Source organism: Callithrix jacchus, chromosome 6 (assembly GCF_049354715.1).
Source record: "Callithrix jacchus isolate 240 chromosome 6, calJac240_pri, whole genome shotgun sequence".
Classification (NCBI taxonomy): domain Eukaryota; kingdom Metazoa; phylum Chordata; class Mammalia; order Primates; family Cebidae; genus Callithrix; species Callithrix jacchus.
Window position 1 is genome coordinate 51023463 of NC_133507.1, and position 14754 is coordinate 51038216.

General features: G+C 36.5%; 1 non-coding gene across 1 annotated transcript; it reads right to left on the reverse strand.

Moving 5' to 3' along the window:
* Positions 1-13721: 13721 nt before the first annotated feature.
* LOC118155129 (small nucleolar RNA SNORA43) lies at positions 13722-13859 on the reverse strand. Its single transcript, XR_004745352.1, has one exon. It is a non-coding gene; the product is annotated as a small nucleolar RNA SNORA43 (small nucleolar RNA).
* Between the last annotated feature and the right edge of the window lie 895 nt (positions 13860-14754).

Sequence of the window (14754 nt, forward strand, 5' to 3'; positions counted from 1 at the left end):
TCATCAAGGAAACAAATTGATGCTGGGTATAGAACAAAACAGCCTTCTTGCAAATTAAACCACACTCATAAACACTTTAGAACCTGCAATTCATATTACTAGTGTGGTCCACAAAACTTTAAGCCAAAATTTGAAAGTGTTCAAGTTGATAGCATCCCCAGGTGTCTGCCTGATTCAAACATACATTTTTTTAAGTTCCTTTGAATTTTTTATTTTATTTTGTGTTATTTTAAACTTTTATTTACATGTACAGATTTCTTATGTAAATACATATGCAGGTTTGCTATATAGGTAAATTGTGTTACAGGAGTTTGGTGTACAAACAATAAGCATAGTACCCAATAGGTACTCACACTACTCTCTCCCTCACCTTCAAGTAGGCCCCGGTATGTATTGTTCTCCTCGTGTTCTCATTGCTTAGCTCCCACTTATAAGTGAGAACAAGCAGTATTAGGCTTTCTGTTCCTGTGTTAACCTGCTTAGGATAATGGCATCTAGCTCCATCCATGTTGCTGCAAAGGACATGATTTCATTCTTTTTTATGGCTACATAATATTCAATGGTGTCTATCTACCACATTTTCCTTTTCCAGTCTACTGTTGATGGGTGTTTAGGTTGATTCTATGTCTTTGCTATTGTGAATAGTGCTGCAATAAACACATGCATGTGTGAGTCTTTATGGTAGAATGATTTATATTCCCTTGGGTATACACTCAATAAGGAGATTGCTGGGTCAAATGGTAATTCTGTCAAACATACATTCTTTCTGTGGAAACATATCTACAATTTGGCCTCAAAAATCAGCAGAAATATTACCTCACATTGACAAATGAAAATAACAGTCATGAAAATATGGCAGCTTGAATAAGAAAAAATGAACAGCAAAATTGACATTCAAAAGTTTTAAATATAATGTAGGTACAAAATTAAAAATAAACAATATATTAAATATTTAGAGAAATAAAAGAGAATTGTAAATCTAAGAAGGGAATGAGAGTATATTAAAACAATGAAGAAAGAGACTCAAGGGAAACAAATTGAAATTCTAGAAATAAAGTAATAGAAAGTTAAAACTCAGTGGACAGGTTAAACAGAATATTAGACACAGATGAAGAGAAAATTAGAACTATCAGAAGGCAGATTTAGTAGAAGTCTTTAGAATGCAGCAAAAATGAGACAAAGAGGTCACAAACGTGTAACAGATGTTAAGAAGTGTAGTAGAAAGATAAAGGCAATATTGTGTGGTAAATCCACAAATAAAATGTAGGAATATAAATATAAAATTTAGGATAATGGTTACTTATGGGATAAAGTGAGGCGTGGATACTGTGGGAGTAATTAGGGCTTCTAAGATGCAAGAGCATTCTATTTTGTAAGATTGGTGATAAAGTGCTCCTTTTTATTGTTCTTATGACTTAAGGTATATTAGAAATACTCCTTTTTATGTTGTCAATCTTTAATAAAAACCATTTTAAAAGTAGCTGGAAAAGAAATACTCCACAGTGTTAACTATAATTCCATTTGACACGAGACTATGGTCATTTTATTTTCCCATCTTTTCTCAGACGCTCAAATTTTCTTTCATGATACTATTAAATTTATAATAAAAATATAATGATATATATACACTTACAAAAAAGAAGGCTGTCTTTTTCCAACACAATAAATATCTTTGCATAAAATAGCAAACTCAGATGATCCTTTTATCTAGGACCTTCTCTTTTACTTACAGATAAATAGATGTATTTTTAAAATATCACATACCAAAGCAGGAAGTCTCCTTCGGGTTCCAATTTTTTGCAGGTTTCTAATGAATTAAGGAAGCCTTTTAATTTACTCTTTAAAACCTATGCAGATTCTTAAACTGAATTACTTCAGGTTCTTAATTATATTTAATGACAAATTAACTAGAGGTCTGGGACTGGTAAAATCATAAGGCTGCTGATACTTAAATTTGTTTCAAATGGTGTCTGACAGAGATAAGATTGATTTAATTTTTGACCCAATGTGTGTATAGAAAGGGTTAGAATAAGGCCCATTGGTAGGAGAAACACTGACATTGGTAGGCTTTTAGAGAATCTGTTTAGGCACCAATGTTTAGCATTTTATTTTTTGAGACAGTGTCTCCCTCTGTCACCCAGGCTGGAGTGCAGTAGTGCAATCTTGTCTCATTGCAGCCTCAACCTCCCTGGACTCAAGTGATCCTCCCACCTCAGTCTCCCGAGAAACTGGAATTACAGGCATGTGCCACCACACCCAGCTAATTTTTGTATTTTTGGAAGAGAGAAATTTTCCATGCTGCCCAGATCAGTCTCGAACTCCTGAGCTCAAGCAATCTGCCCGCCTCGGCCTCCCAGAGTGCTAAGATTTCAGGCATGAGACATAGCCTGGCCCAAAGCATTTTAAATAACTAGGTAATTAATCAAATCTTAAAGACAGGAAAAAGACTTTTTAAAGTCCCAAATTTGACCTACCATAAAGTGACAGTTTGCAAAATCATTTGAGAAATAAAATGATAAAAATGTAAAAATAATCCTATTGAAAGTTGCTTCAGTTTTTCTAACATAAACAATAAGCAATTTTATAATATATTTAAGGCTGAATACTTTCTACTTGAAAAATTTAACTTTATTAGCAAAATTTACTTATTGAAAATAAATTGTCAGGCTGGGTGCAGTAGTTCACACCTGGAATTGCAGCACTTTAGGAGCTCAAGGTAGGGGGATCTCTTGAGCTCAGAAGTCTGACACCAGCCTGGACAAAATGGCAAAACCCTATCTCTATAAAAAATACAAAAATTAGTCTGGTGTGGTGGTGCACACCTTTAGTCCCAGAAACCCAGGGGGCTGAGGTCACTCAGCCTGGGAGGTCCAGGCTGAAGTGAGCCGAGATCACGCCACTGCATTCCATCCTGAGAGACAGAGCCAGACCATGTCTCAAAATAATAATAATGGTAATAATAAATTGTTTTAAGTATTTTTGTTTCCAGCCACATTTATTGAGCTATAATTCATATACAGTGAAGTGCAGTCATTAAGCATAAAGTTTGATTTTGACAAATTTATGTAACTATGTAATCCAAATACCTATAAAGTTATAAATTATTTCCACGACCTCAGAAATTTCCCTTGCGGCCCTGCCCCTCAACCCTTAACCCCAAGCAACTGCTGTCCTGAATTCTATTACCATTAACTAGATTTGATTTTTTTCTAGAATCATGAATATTTATCAGTAATATTTATTCTTATGTCTAGCTTCTTTCATTGAACATGTTTTTAAAATATTATATTTTACATCACAATTTGCTTATTCATTTTTCTGTTAATGACTACTTGGGGTGATTCCAGATTTTAGCTACTATAAAGCTACTGTAGACGTTTTTCTATAGGGCTTTGGTGAACCACATATTTTAAGTCCTTTTGGATTACATAGGTATGGGATTACGGATCATAATGTAAATATATATTTAGCTTTAAAAAGACTGCTACAAATTTCTTCAAAGTAGTTATATCATATATTTCCACCATGACTGTATGACAGTTTTGGCTGATTCACTCTGTGCCAACATTTGGTATGGTTGGTTAGTCTTTCATTTTAGCCATTCTTGTGTGTAGTGGGCTGAAATTTTCTCACCTTGAATGTTCTGGTATGGTCTTCACAGAGGGGCAATCTGGCCTCATAAAGCAAGTTGGGAAGCATCTCTTCTTCCTGTATTTTCTGAATCTGTGGCAAGTTTTATATTCTATTTCAAATGAAGATTTTAATTTTTTTGATAGGTATAAAGCTGTGGAGGTTTTTCATATATTGTCATGTTCTTTTTTGTAATTAGACATTTGGAATTTGTCTATTTATTGAGGTTGTTTAAATTATTGGTGTAAAATTGTTTATAACATCCCTTTTTGTCTTTTAACATCTGTATAATTTGTAACATCCTTTCTATCATTTTTAATATTGGCAATTTTGGCTTTATTTCTTTTCTTGATCAGTCCTATTGGATATTTATTTTATTAATCTTTTCTAAGAACAAAATTTTTTACATTGTTCATTTTTGTGTCCATTTTCTATTTTACTAATTTCAAATTACATTTTTACTTATATTGTGTTAATTTCTTCTGATTTTTCTAGCTTAAATTGAAAGCATAAATCATTTAATGTATATATTTTTTTCTAATGTAAGCATTTAAAGCCACTGATTTATCTCTAAGTACAGCATTAGTATGCATGCCACAAATTTTCAAATGCTATATTGCGATTGCCATTTCATTGCTAAATTTTTTTTTTTACTTCTCTTGTGATTTTTTCTTTGGCCCATGAGCTACTTAAGAATTTGTTTTCCAAATATTTAAAAATTCTCTAGATATCTTACTGTTATTAATTTCTAGCTTAATACTGTTGTGGTCAGAGGAATACATTCTGTATAAATTTAATTGCTGAAATTATTACAACTTATTTTGTGGTCCAGTATGATCTATCTTGGCACATTTTCCATGTACAATTGAGAAAAACTGTTTTGGTTTGGTCTGGTTATTTTATAACTAAATTACATGAATTCACTTCATAGTTTCTCTAGTCTATATCTTTACTGATTTTTTATCTAATTGATTACTGAGGTATTAAGATCTCCAACTATATTTTTGCATTGAATTCACACCATTACTTCAAGCATTTAAGAGCTTTATATTAGGTGCACAGTCATTATCTTCTCTTTTACTATTATGAAATGTCCCTTTTTTCTCTAGGAATACTCTGCTTTGCAGTATCTGATATTAAGATAGTTTCTTTATGTTTAGTATATGCATCACATATCTTTTTCCATTCTTTGTGTTTGTGTCTTTGTAGTTAAGATGTATTACTGATAAATAACACAATTGAGTCTGATTGGCTTTCACTTACTTTAACTGAAAAGCTCATTACTTCATTTACATTTCATGCAATTATTGATGCGTTTAATTCTACCACGTTTGTGATTTTTTTCTATCTGTCCCATTTTCCCTTTATATTTGTTTCTCCCTATCATCTCTTGAGTGAATCAAGTCTTTTAAAATATATTCTATTTAGCTTCTCAATTGACTTTTTAGTTGCAACTCTTTGTGGAGATTACAATAGATAACTGCTATGGACTGAGCTGTGTTCCCCCAAAGTTCATGTGTTGAAACTCTAACCCCCAAAGTTTTAGCATTTGGAGATGAAGCTTTTGAAAGGTAATTAAGTTGGGGTCCTCATGATTCAGCTATTACCATTGTAAGAAGAGACCAGAGAATTTGTTTTCTTTCTCTCTCCATTGTATGGAAACATAGTGAGAAAGTCGCCAGGAAGAGAGTCCTTACCAGGAACCAAATTGGCTGGCACCTTGATCTTGAACTTCTCAATCCCCAGAATTATCAGAAATAAATGTTAGGTGTTTAAGCCATCCAGTCTACTATATTTTGTTATGGCAGCCTGAGTTCTCTAAGACTGACTGCATCTTTATCTTTCACAGTATATCTTCCACAATTAATATATGACTTCATTGATAGCATAAGCATCTTACAACAATGAACTTCTAATACTGCCCTCCCTCCCTTTGTGCTATTCTTTTCATAAATTCAACTTTTATTTATGCTATAAATTTCATAATATATTGCTATTGATTTTAATTTAAACAACCAATAATTTTTAACTGAAATTTGATTATACATATATTTCTATTTGATAATTTTTATCTGGCACCTTTCCTCTCTGTATTATTTTTTCTTCAGTCTTAAGAAATTCTCTTAGGGTTACTGTAATTGTGGGTCTGATAAAGAGGAATATTTTTCCATATTTTCTACATGTACAAATGTCTTTATTTCACCTTCATGCTTGATGATTCTTTTGCTGGGTATAGAATACTAGACTATAGTTTTATTCTTTCAGCACTTAGAAGATATTATTCCACTGTCTTCTAGTTTTCAGTTGTTTCTAATGAGTAGTCCTTCTACGTTCTTATTGTCATTCATCTGTATGAGTGTTTTCTATTCTCTGGCTGCTTTTAAGATGTTCCCTTTATCTTGGATTCTTTTAGCAGTTTGACTATGATGTGCCTGTGTGTAATTTTAATTTGTATTTATTCAGCTTAGAGTTTGCTGAGTTTCTTGAATATGTGCACTGAGGATTTTCATCAATTTTGACCTCCTTCTCTTTGTTCTCTTTCCATAACTCAAATTACATGTATGATTGGTCATGTTACATTGTTTCACTTAGACATGTGTTCCACTTTTTTCTCTCTCATTTTTCACTTTTGTATCAGTTTATATGATTTATGTTGACCTATCTTCAAGTACATAAATTCATTCTTGTGGCATATACTCTGGGCTTGTAAGCCCCCAAAAGAATTCTTCATGCTTGTCATATTTTTCATAGCTCTTTTAAAAATAGTTTTTACAGCTTTTCTGATATTCCCTATCTTTTCACAAATACTGTTTACCTTTTCTACTAGTACCATTAGCTTATCATGATTATTTTAAATACTTTGATATGTTCAACATTCCTATCATCTTTGGGTCTTATTCAAATGACTATTTTCTTCCTTTATTATGAGCCATATTTGCTTGCTTCTTTATGCATCTCATAATTTTGATTAAATGCTAACATTGTGTATAAAGGAATAGAGATGAAAGCAAACACAACTTTCACTCAGAAAAGGGTACCCTTTTCAGTTAGGCTATTAATGAGAGAAGCTCAAACTATCTGTAATTGAGATGAGTATAGACTTTCTGATGCTTTAGATTTAGTTCAGCAAAGACTTCAAAGGTTTGAGGGTAGGATTAGAATATTTCCTTTAGCATAGCTGAGATCTGAGTAACTGGAGAGTTTGCCTAAGTTCTCTATCCCTGACTTTAGCCTTTGGGATGCCTGGTGCACCTGTTTTTCAGGGGATTATCTGTCAGCTCTTTAATTTCTCTCTCAGCTCCAGTGGGCTGCTGCTTTCAACTTACAAGGCCTCAAATGCCTGGAAGTTTTCTTGCAGTTGTCCTGCATTACCCTCAGGTTTCAGCAGGCCCAGCACACCTGTGTCTAAGAAGAGCAGAGACATCTCTCACAAGTCCTCTACCCCTCAACCAACCATAGAAAGCTCCCCTTTCTCTGGCCCATAGTGCTTTGTGGAATTCCCTCCATTCTCCTGTCTTCTTTTACACTTAAGCCTGTGCTTCTGGACTATAAATCTCTCCACTTCTCTGTCCTTCCCCAATCTTGCCAGCAATGACTCAGTCAAGGCCTTTGGAAAAGATCTGAAAAGAGCAAACTGTCTTTGTGCATGGGCCACTTAGGGTTTCTGAATCATCATACCTTCCTTTGCTTTACCTTAAAAAATATGTTAAATAGCTCAGCTATTTTCTTTCATTTGCTTTTGTGGCAGCTTCCTCCTCCTCCTCCAGCTTTTCTATAAGGATGGAGTAGCTGAGGATTTCTTCTTTCACTTTGATGTAGTTCATTGGTCTTTTTTGTATCCTCAGTTCTCTTTTGTTGAACCACACACATGAATTTGTTATCCCCTTTCGTTCTTGTTAGGGTAGGAGCAATGTATCCTTGTGACTTTCTATATTCTACACCCTAAATGGATGCAAAGGAGCTAAGATACATAGTCAAATAACATAAGACCATCCCTTAAATCTTCCCATACAAAATTAAGTTCTTCAGATAAATATATGTTATTTATCCTATATCCAGGCAGGATTATGATTATGTTAACTTAGATTTGATCCCAGGGATTCTCAATCTTTTCTTGATAAAGTTACTTTCAATATCAAAGAAGTTTTGTGTCCTATCATAAAAATTAGATCTAGTGTAATTGAACCTTATCCTAAGCAAGTCCCACAGCAATGAATCCTCTCTCTTCCAATGCCTCCCCGTCACCTACTGTTGTCACTTAGGCACCTTCCTTTAATATACCTGTTCTTTAATCTACTTTTTATACTGCTTAAAGAGAATCCGTAAATCACAGAGCTGATCCCTGTCTTTGAAGCCCTTTAATGACTCTCCATAACACAGTTGGCAATGCTCTTCATGATCTGGCCCTGCATTATTGTTACAACCCCTCCACTCTAGATCATAAGGCATACAATTTTATTTTCATTCAGCAACTATTTTGAACTCTATTCTTTTTAGTAATAGAAAAGTTAATCTAATCAATTTTGGGTGAATTCAGTAAATTTATTATTTTCTTGCTCCCCATTTTCTCCACTAGGTTGATTGTCTCATATCTGATTGTTATGGACCTATCTTGAAATATTTCAGTTATCATCACTCTTCTACACTGGAAAATCCAGCAATGTCTGAGTTTTCATTTGGCCTCTAGTCATGAGTTCCACATTATATCTGCTGCTGTGTTTTTTTCCTCCCTATTATGACGAAGCCCAGCATCACAAATCCACAGGTTTTCAGTGTCATCTTCATAGAAAAGTCTTTTGGCTACTTCCCTCTCCTGGTTGAGTCTTGCAAGGATTCTGCAAGGCTTTCTACAATTCTTCTGTATATTCATTATATTCAGAAATTTCTAGTCTACTCTCTAGTGCTATGGTGATATAAAGAATTCTGTGGGGCTTGTCATTTTCCAGGCATCAGAATATGAGCCTCCTTAACTGTATTAGCTTGTTTTCACACAGTTGATAAAGACATACCCAAAACTGGGAAAAAAAGAGGTGTAATTGGATTTACAGTTCCACCTGGCTGGGGAGGCCTCAGAATCATGGCAGGAAGCAAAAGCCACTTCTTACATGGTGGTGGCAAGAGAAAAATGAGGAAGAAGCAAAACCAGAAACCCTGATAAACCTATCAGTTCTTGTGAGACTAATTCACTATCATGAGAATAGCACAGAAAAGACCAGCCCCCATGATTTAATTACCTCCCTCTAGGCCCCTCCCATAACATGTGGGAATTCTGGGAGATATAATTCAGGTGGAGATTTTGGTGGGAACAAGGCAAACCATGTTATTCCACCCCTGGCCCATCCAGATCTCATATTCTCACATTTCAAAACCAATCATGTCTTCCCAACAGTCCCCTAAAGTCTTAACTCACTTCAGCAATAACCCAAAAACCCACAGTCCAGTCTCATCTAAGACAAGGCAAGTCCCTTCTACCTATGAGCCTGTAAAATCAAAAGCAAGCAAGTTACTTCCTATATACAGTGGGGGTATGGGTCTTTGGTAAATACAGCTGTTCCAAATGGGATAAATTGGCCAAAACAAAGGGGGCCCATGCAAATCTGAAATCCAGTGGGGCAGTGAAATCTTAAAGCTCCAAAACGATCTCCTTTGATGCCATGTCTTGCATCTGGGTCACACTAATGCAAGAGGTGGTTTCCCATGGTCTTGGGCAGCTCCACTCTTGTGGCTTTGCAGGGTACAGCCTCCTTCCTGGCTGCTTTCATGGGCTGGCACTGAGTGTCTGTGTTTTTCCAGGGGCATGATGCAAGCTGCCAGTGGATCTACCATTTTGGGGTCTGGAGGACAATGACCCTCTTCTCACAGTTCCATTAGGCAGTGCCCCAGGAGGGACTGTGTGTGGGGACTCCAACCCCATATTTCCCTTCTGCACTGCCCTAGCAGAAGTTCTCCAGGAGTGCTGCTCTTATGTAGCAAACTTTTGCCTGGGGATCCAGGCATTTCCATACATCTTCTGAAATCTAGGTGGAGGTTCTCAAATCTCAAGTATTGACTTCTGTGCGCACAGAGGCTCCACACTATATGGAAGCTGCCAAGGCTTGGGGTTTCCCCCATCTAAAGCCACAGCCTGAGCTCTACATTGTCCCCTTTCAGCCAAAGCTGGAGTGGCTGGGACACAAGACACCAAGTCCCTAGGCTGCAGACAATATGGGGACCCTGGGCCCAGCCCACACAACCACTTTTTCCTACTGGGCCTCTGGGCTTGTGATGGGAGGGGCTACTGGGAAGCTCTCTGACATGGCCTGGAGACATTTTTCCCATGGTCTTGGGGATTAACATAAGGCTCCTTGCTACTTACGCAAATTTTAAATTTCTATAGCTGGCTTGAATTTCTCAAAAAATGGGTTTTTCTTTTCTACTGCATTGTTAGGCTGCAAATTTCCTGAACTTTTATGCCCCATTTCCCTTTTGAAACAGAATGCTTTTAGCAGCACCCAAGTCACCTTTTGAATGCTTTGCTGCTTAGAAATTTCTTCTGCCAGATAACCTAAATCATCTCTCTCAAAGTTCAAAGTTCCACAAATCTCTAGGGCAGGGGCAAAATGCTGCTAGTCTCTTTGCTAAAATATAACAAGTCACTTTTGCTCCAGTTCCTAATAAGTTCCTTATCTCCATATAAGACCACCTCAGCTGAGACCTTATTGTCCATATCATTATCAGGCTTTTGGTCAAAGCCATTCAACAAGTCTCCAGGGAGTTTCAACTTTCCCACATTTTCCTGTCTTTTCTGAGCCCTCCAAACTGTTCCAACTCCTGCCTATTACCCAGTTCCAAAGTCGCTTCCACATTTTCAGGTATCTTTTTAGCAATGCCCCACCGTACAGGTCCAATTTACTGTATTAGTTTGTTTTCTCGCTGCTGATACAGACATATCCTAAATTGAGGATAAAAAGAAGTTAAATTGGACTTACAGTTCCATATGGCTGGGGAGGCCTCAGAATCATGGCAGGAGGCAAAAGGCACTCCTTACATGGTGGCAGCAAAAGAAAAATGAGGAAGAGACAAAAGTGGAAACCACTGATAATCCCATCAGATCTTGGTGAGACATATTCACTATCATGAGAATAGCATGGGAAAGACTGGCTGCCATGATCCAATTACCTCTTCCTGGGTCCCTCCCACATCATGTGGGAATTCTGGGAGATACAATTCAAGTGGGATTTGGGTAGAGACACAGCCAAACTGTAGCATTCACTTTAACGATTTCAAATTTATATGGGGTCTTCTGTTCTTCCTTGAAGTTTCGAGAAACTTTATTTTAAATTAGAGTTATAAAATTGAATTCTGCCTCATCACACTCTTCTCTAAGTATCTCTGACTTACTGTTGTACTATAGCTTTTGAAACTCAAAAGCCAAGACTTGACATCTTTGTTCTCTAGTTCTACAGGGACAACTCCCACTGAGCACAATGTGGCCCCCTGTCTAATGACTTCAAAGCAGAAAGGAAGTATGGGATAATAGAAAATGATGGGTAGATGAAAGGGGAAAGAGAAATGTATCAGTTAATATCCACCACATAAACTTGTTTTTACCCTTTTCAAATTAAAGTATTTGAGACCAGCAGAAAAGCAAGAACAGAGATCGCAGCATTCCCTACACTACTGGTATTTTTTTTAAAGGTGACACTATTGCGCCCTTATCAGTAGAGCATATACTTGGATTAGGTTTTTTATTGTGTATTCATTTTTAATTAACCATTCACCAGAATCTCCTCCACCCTACACTTTTGATCAGTGATACACACCAGATGAACAGTAACTAAGAGATAGGGGTATCACCTACAATGGCACAGCCAACAGAACTAATTATTTATACATAGGATTCTCTTAAAAACCCAGATTATAAGCCACAAGTCTCTTAGAGTTAAGAACACTATAAAAATTAACAGCAGTCCTACTACAGTGCAGAGATGCATGCCAATTTTTCTTGGGCTTTCTTCTTTATGTTGTATTTGTGGCATAGGCTAAAACCACAGGGTTAGTAGGGATCAAGAGATCAAACAGGAGATGCCCTACATGCTCAAATAGAAGAGAAGTCTTTCCTTCAAAGGCTTACAGGAGTTTCCACAACCCTCCATAGTAAATTTGTTCAACATTTCTCTGACAGAAAATGTATTCATTAAAAAGAAGTCATGCAGCTGCTGAACAAGTTTTGACTGTTACTTTCTAAATCGTGGTGATAGAAACAGTAATCACCATGGCTTTCGGGGAAAACCTTAACACATCCGAAGGTCATTCCTGAAGCTTTCAAAGAGACTAGTACATAAAACAAAACAAAACTGACAATGACAAAAACAATGAAACAGACATTTGAAACATTTTAACATTTGTGAAGCTAATATTGAGGTTTTAGGTTATAAAACAGACTACTTAGGAGAAAAGGCCTGGAGAAGAGGAAATCTCTCTCATGATTAAATACATTTATTAAGTGTATAACAGTATGCAGTGTTATATTAGTTGCTGTGCAGAAAGTTCAGGGATTATTTTTTGTATCAGACAGCTTTTGTTGTGTAGCAAACTATTAACAAATACTCCAAAACTAGTGGCTTAAAAGAGCAAACACATTAGTTCTTGAAGTTCTGAGAGTTGGCTGGGTGTCCTGGTCAGTGCCAAACAGCTCAAGGCTCACTCACATTTCTGGCACTTAGCAGGCTAACTGGTCTGAGGTGGATATACTATGTGTGGCAGTTGGCCCAAGGTTAGTTAGAGAAATGGCCATGATCTCTCATTATCCAGCAAGCTAGCTGGGGCTCATTATCTTGGTGATGAAAGGATTTCCAGCATCAGGAGAGGCCAGTCCTCTATGCACAAGAACTATTCCAGCTTCTGCATGCATCCTACTTTCTAATGTTCCATTGGTCAAAGTAAGTCATGCTGGATTTAAACCTCTCACAGAGGTATAAAAAAAATACTCCAGGGGCAAAAAGGTTAAAATCCTAACTATGGTTCAGATAAAAACTCAGATTTGGTATTGGGTATCTATTTTGGTCCCAAGGAGGAAGGAGTATATCTCTTGACTAAAAAGGCATGCATAGAGAGATTAGAGAAATTTGTGGCCATGTTATAATCGCCACTTCATGCATCTTTGTCTACAGTTAAGATGAGGCAATAATTTCAGCTGTATGTGAGTTGAAAAGAAGGTCAAAAGCAAAGGTTATTCTAGGAGACTTTTACATAGCTTCTTTTGCTATTGCTACTGAACAGAACGTATGCAAATTCTAAGGATTTAGAATTAGATGTAAAATGAATACACTTGTGTAACTAACACTTGTCTGGAAAGAGAATATTACCAACACCCAGTAGTTTTTCCTCAACATGTATCCCTGCTTCAACATTACTCAACTCTCCTTCTCAAAGGTAACCACTATTCTGACTCGATTAATTTTGCCTGTTTTACAACTTTGTATAGATGGGATCATATAATGTGCATTTCTTTGTCTGGCTTTTGTATTCAGCATTTATGCTTGTTAAATGCATCCATGTTGTTTAATGTCACTGTGGTTTTATCATTTTCATCACTGTATAGTATTCCATTGCATGAATATAACACAAATTTGAATGTCTGTTGTTATTTCAAATTTTGGCTGTTGTGCATGTCTTTTGTTGTACCTGTGTGCACATTTTTATTGGATACCTAAGAGCAGAATTGCTGAATCAGGTCAGGTGTAGTGGCTCACACCTGTAATCCCAGAACTTTCGGAGGCTGATGTAGGTGAATCAGGAGGTCAGGAGTTTGAGACCAGCCTGGCCAACATGGTGAAATCCTGTCTCTACAAAAAATACAAAAATTAGCCAGGCATGATGGCAGATGCCTGTAATCCCAGCTACTCAGGAGGCTGAGGCAGAAGAGTCGTTTGAACACAGGAGGTGGAGGGTGCAGTAAGCCAAGATCACACTACTGCACTCCAGCCTGGGCAACAGAGCAAGATACTGTCTCAAGAAAAAACAAAACAAAAACTGCTGACTCATAGGAAACATGTATGTTCAAATTTAGCTAACACTATGCAACAATTTTCTTATTATTTTATTCTAAAAAACATCAGGCTATAAAACATTTTTAGTGTTCACTGGTTTGTGAACACTGAGCATAGAAAGAGCCACTTTCTCTTTGCCCAGATATTACAGACACAGCAGAACAACTGCATCTATGGTGCTGGCAAATCCAGGATAGCATCTGCGGGACAGTGCAACAATTTTCTTTAACACACTTTCATGCATACATTTTATCTTCATTTTGGTGTCCTAGGTTTTATTTAAGCTAATGCATTTTTGCCTTCCTTTTTCTCCTGTTTTACCATAAAATGCTTATATTTGGATTTCAATTTGATTAATAGTCACCCTGAATTTAAAATTTCATAAAACCTCAAGAATCCAAAGTGTATCAAATCATTCTGCCGAGGATTCAAGGAAAATAACTAAAATGTTCCCCCATTCATTTATCAAATGCTCATTGAACAATTATAAGCAATTTTTTACATTGAACCTGGGGATATAAAGAAATGTAAAATTCAACTTCCAATCTCTGAGAAGTATCTACAGTAGTTGACGACTCTTTCATCAGTAGCTGTCTATCCCTTTCCCGTGCCTTCCTGTCCTCCTGTCACTTCCACAATAGTTGCCCGCAGCATATGTAAGTGATGCATAGCAGGCTGACAGCTGTAAATGGAATTATTCGTGCTACTGTAGACAGCATCTTTCATTTACACAAACCATTTTCTCTTCTCTCCTTTACCTCTTTGGATAACTATCCATGAGTTTAGTCTTTTCCTTTTCTGGACAAAAAATATTAAAGACAAGAGCAAAATTGTTCTAGAAACTTCAGGAATGGTGGTAATATTCATTTTTCACATTTTTTCAAGAGTCTGTATATATTTGTGTATAATGGGATTTTCAGACTACATTTATATTGTGTAAAAAGATTGAAAGTGTTCACAGTGTTCTTGCCGTTCAGTATTTCATATTGTAAAACGATCTGCAGACTATGTTGCTTGTTAAGGTAATGTGCTCAAGTATCTTTGTGGCTTAAGGAGGTATTACAACTCCCAAAATAGCTACGGTCAGTCCTTC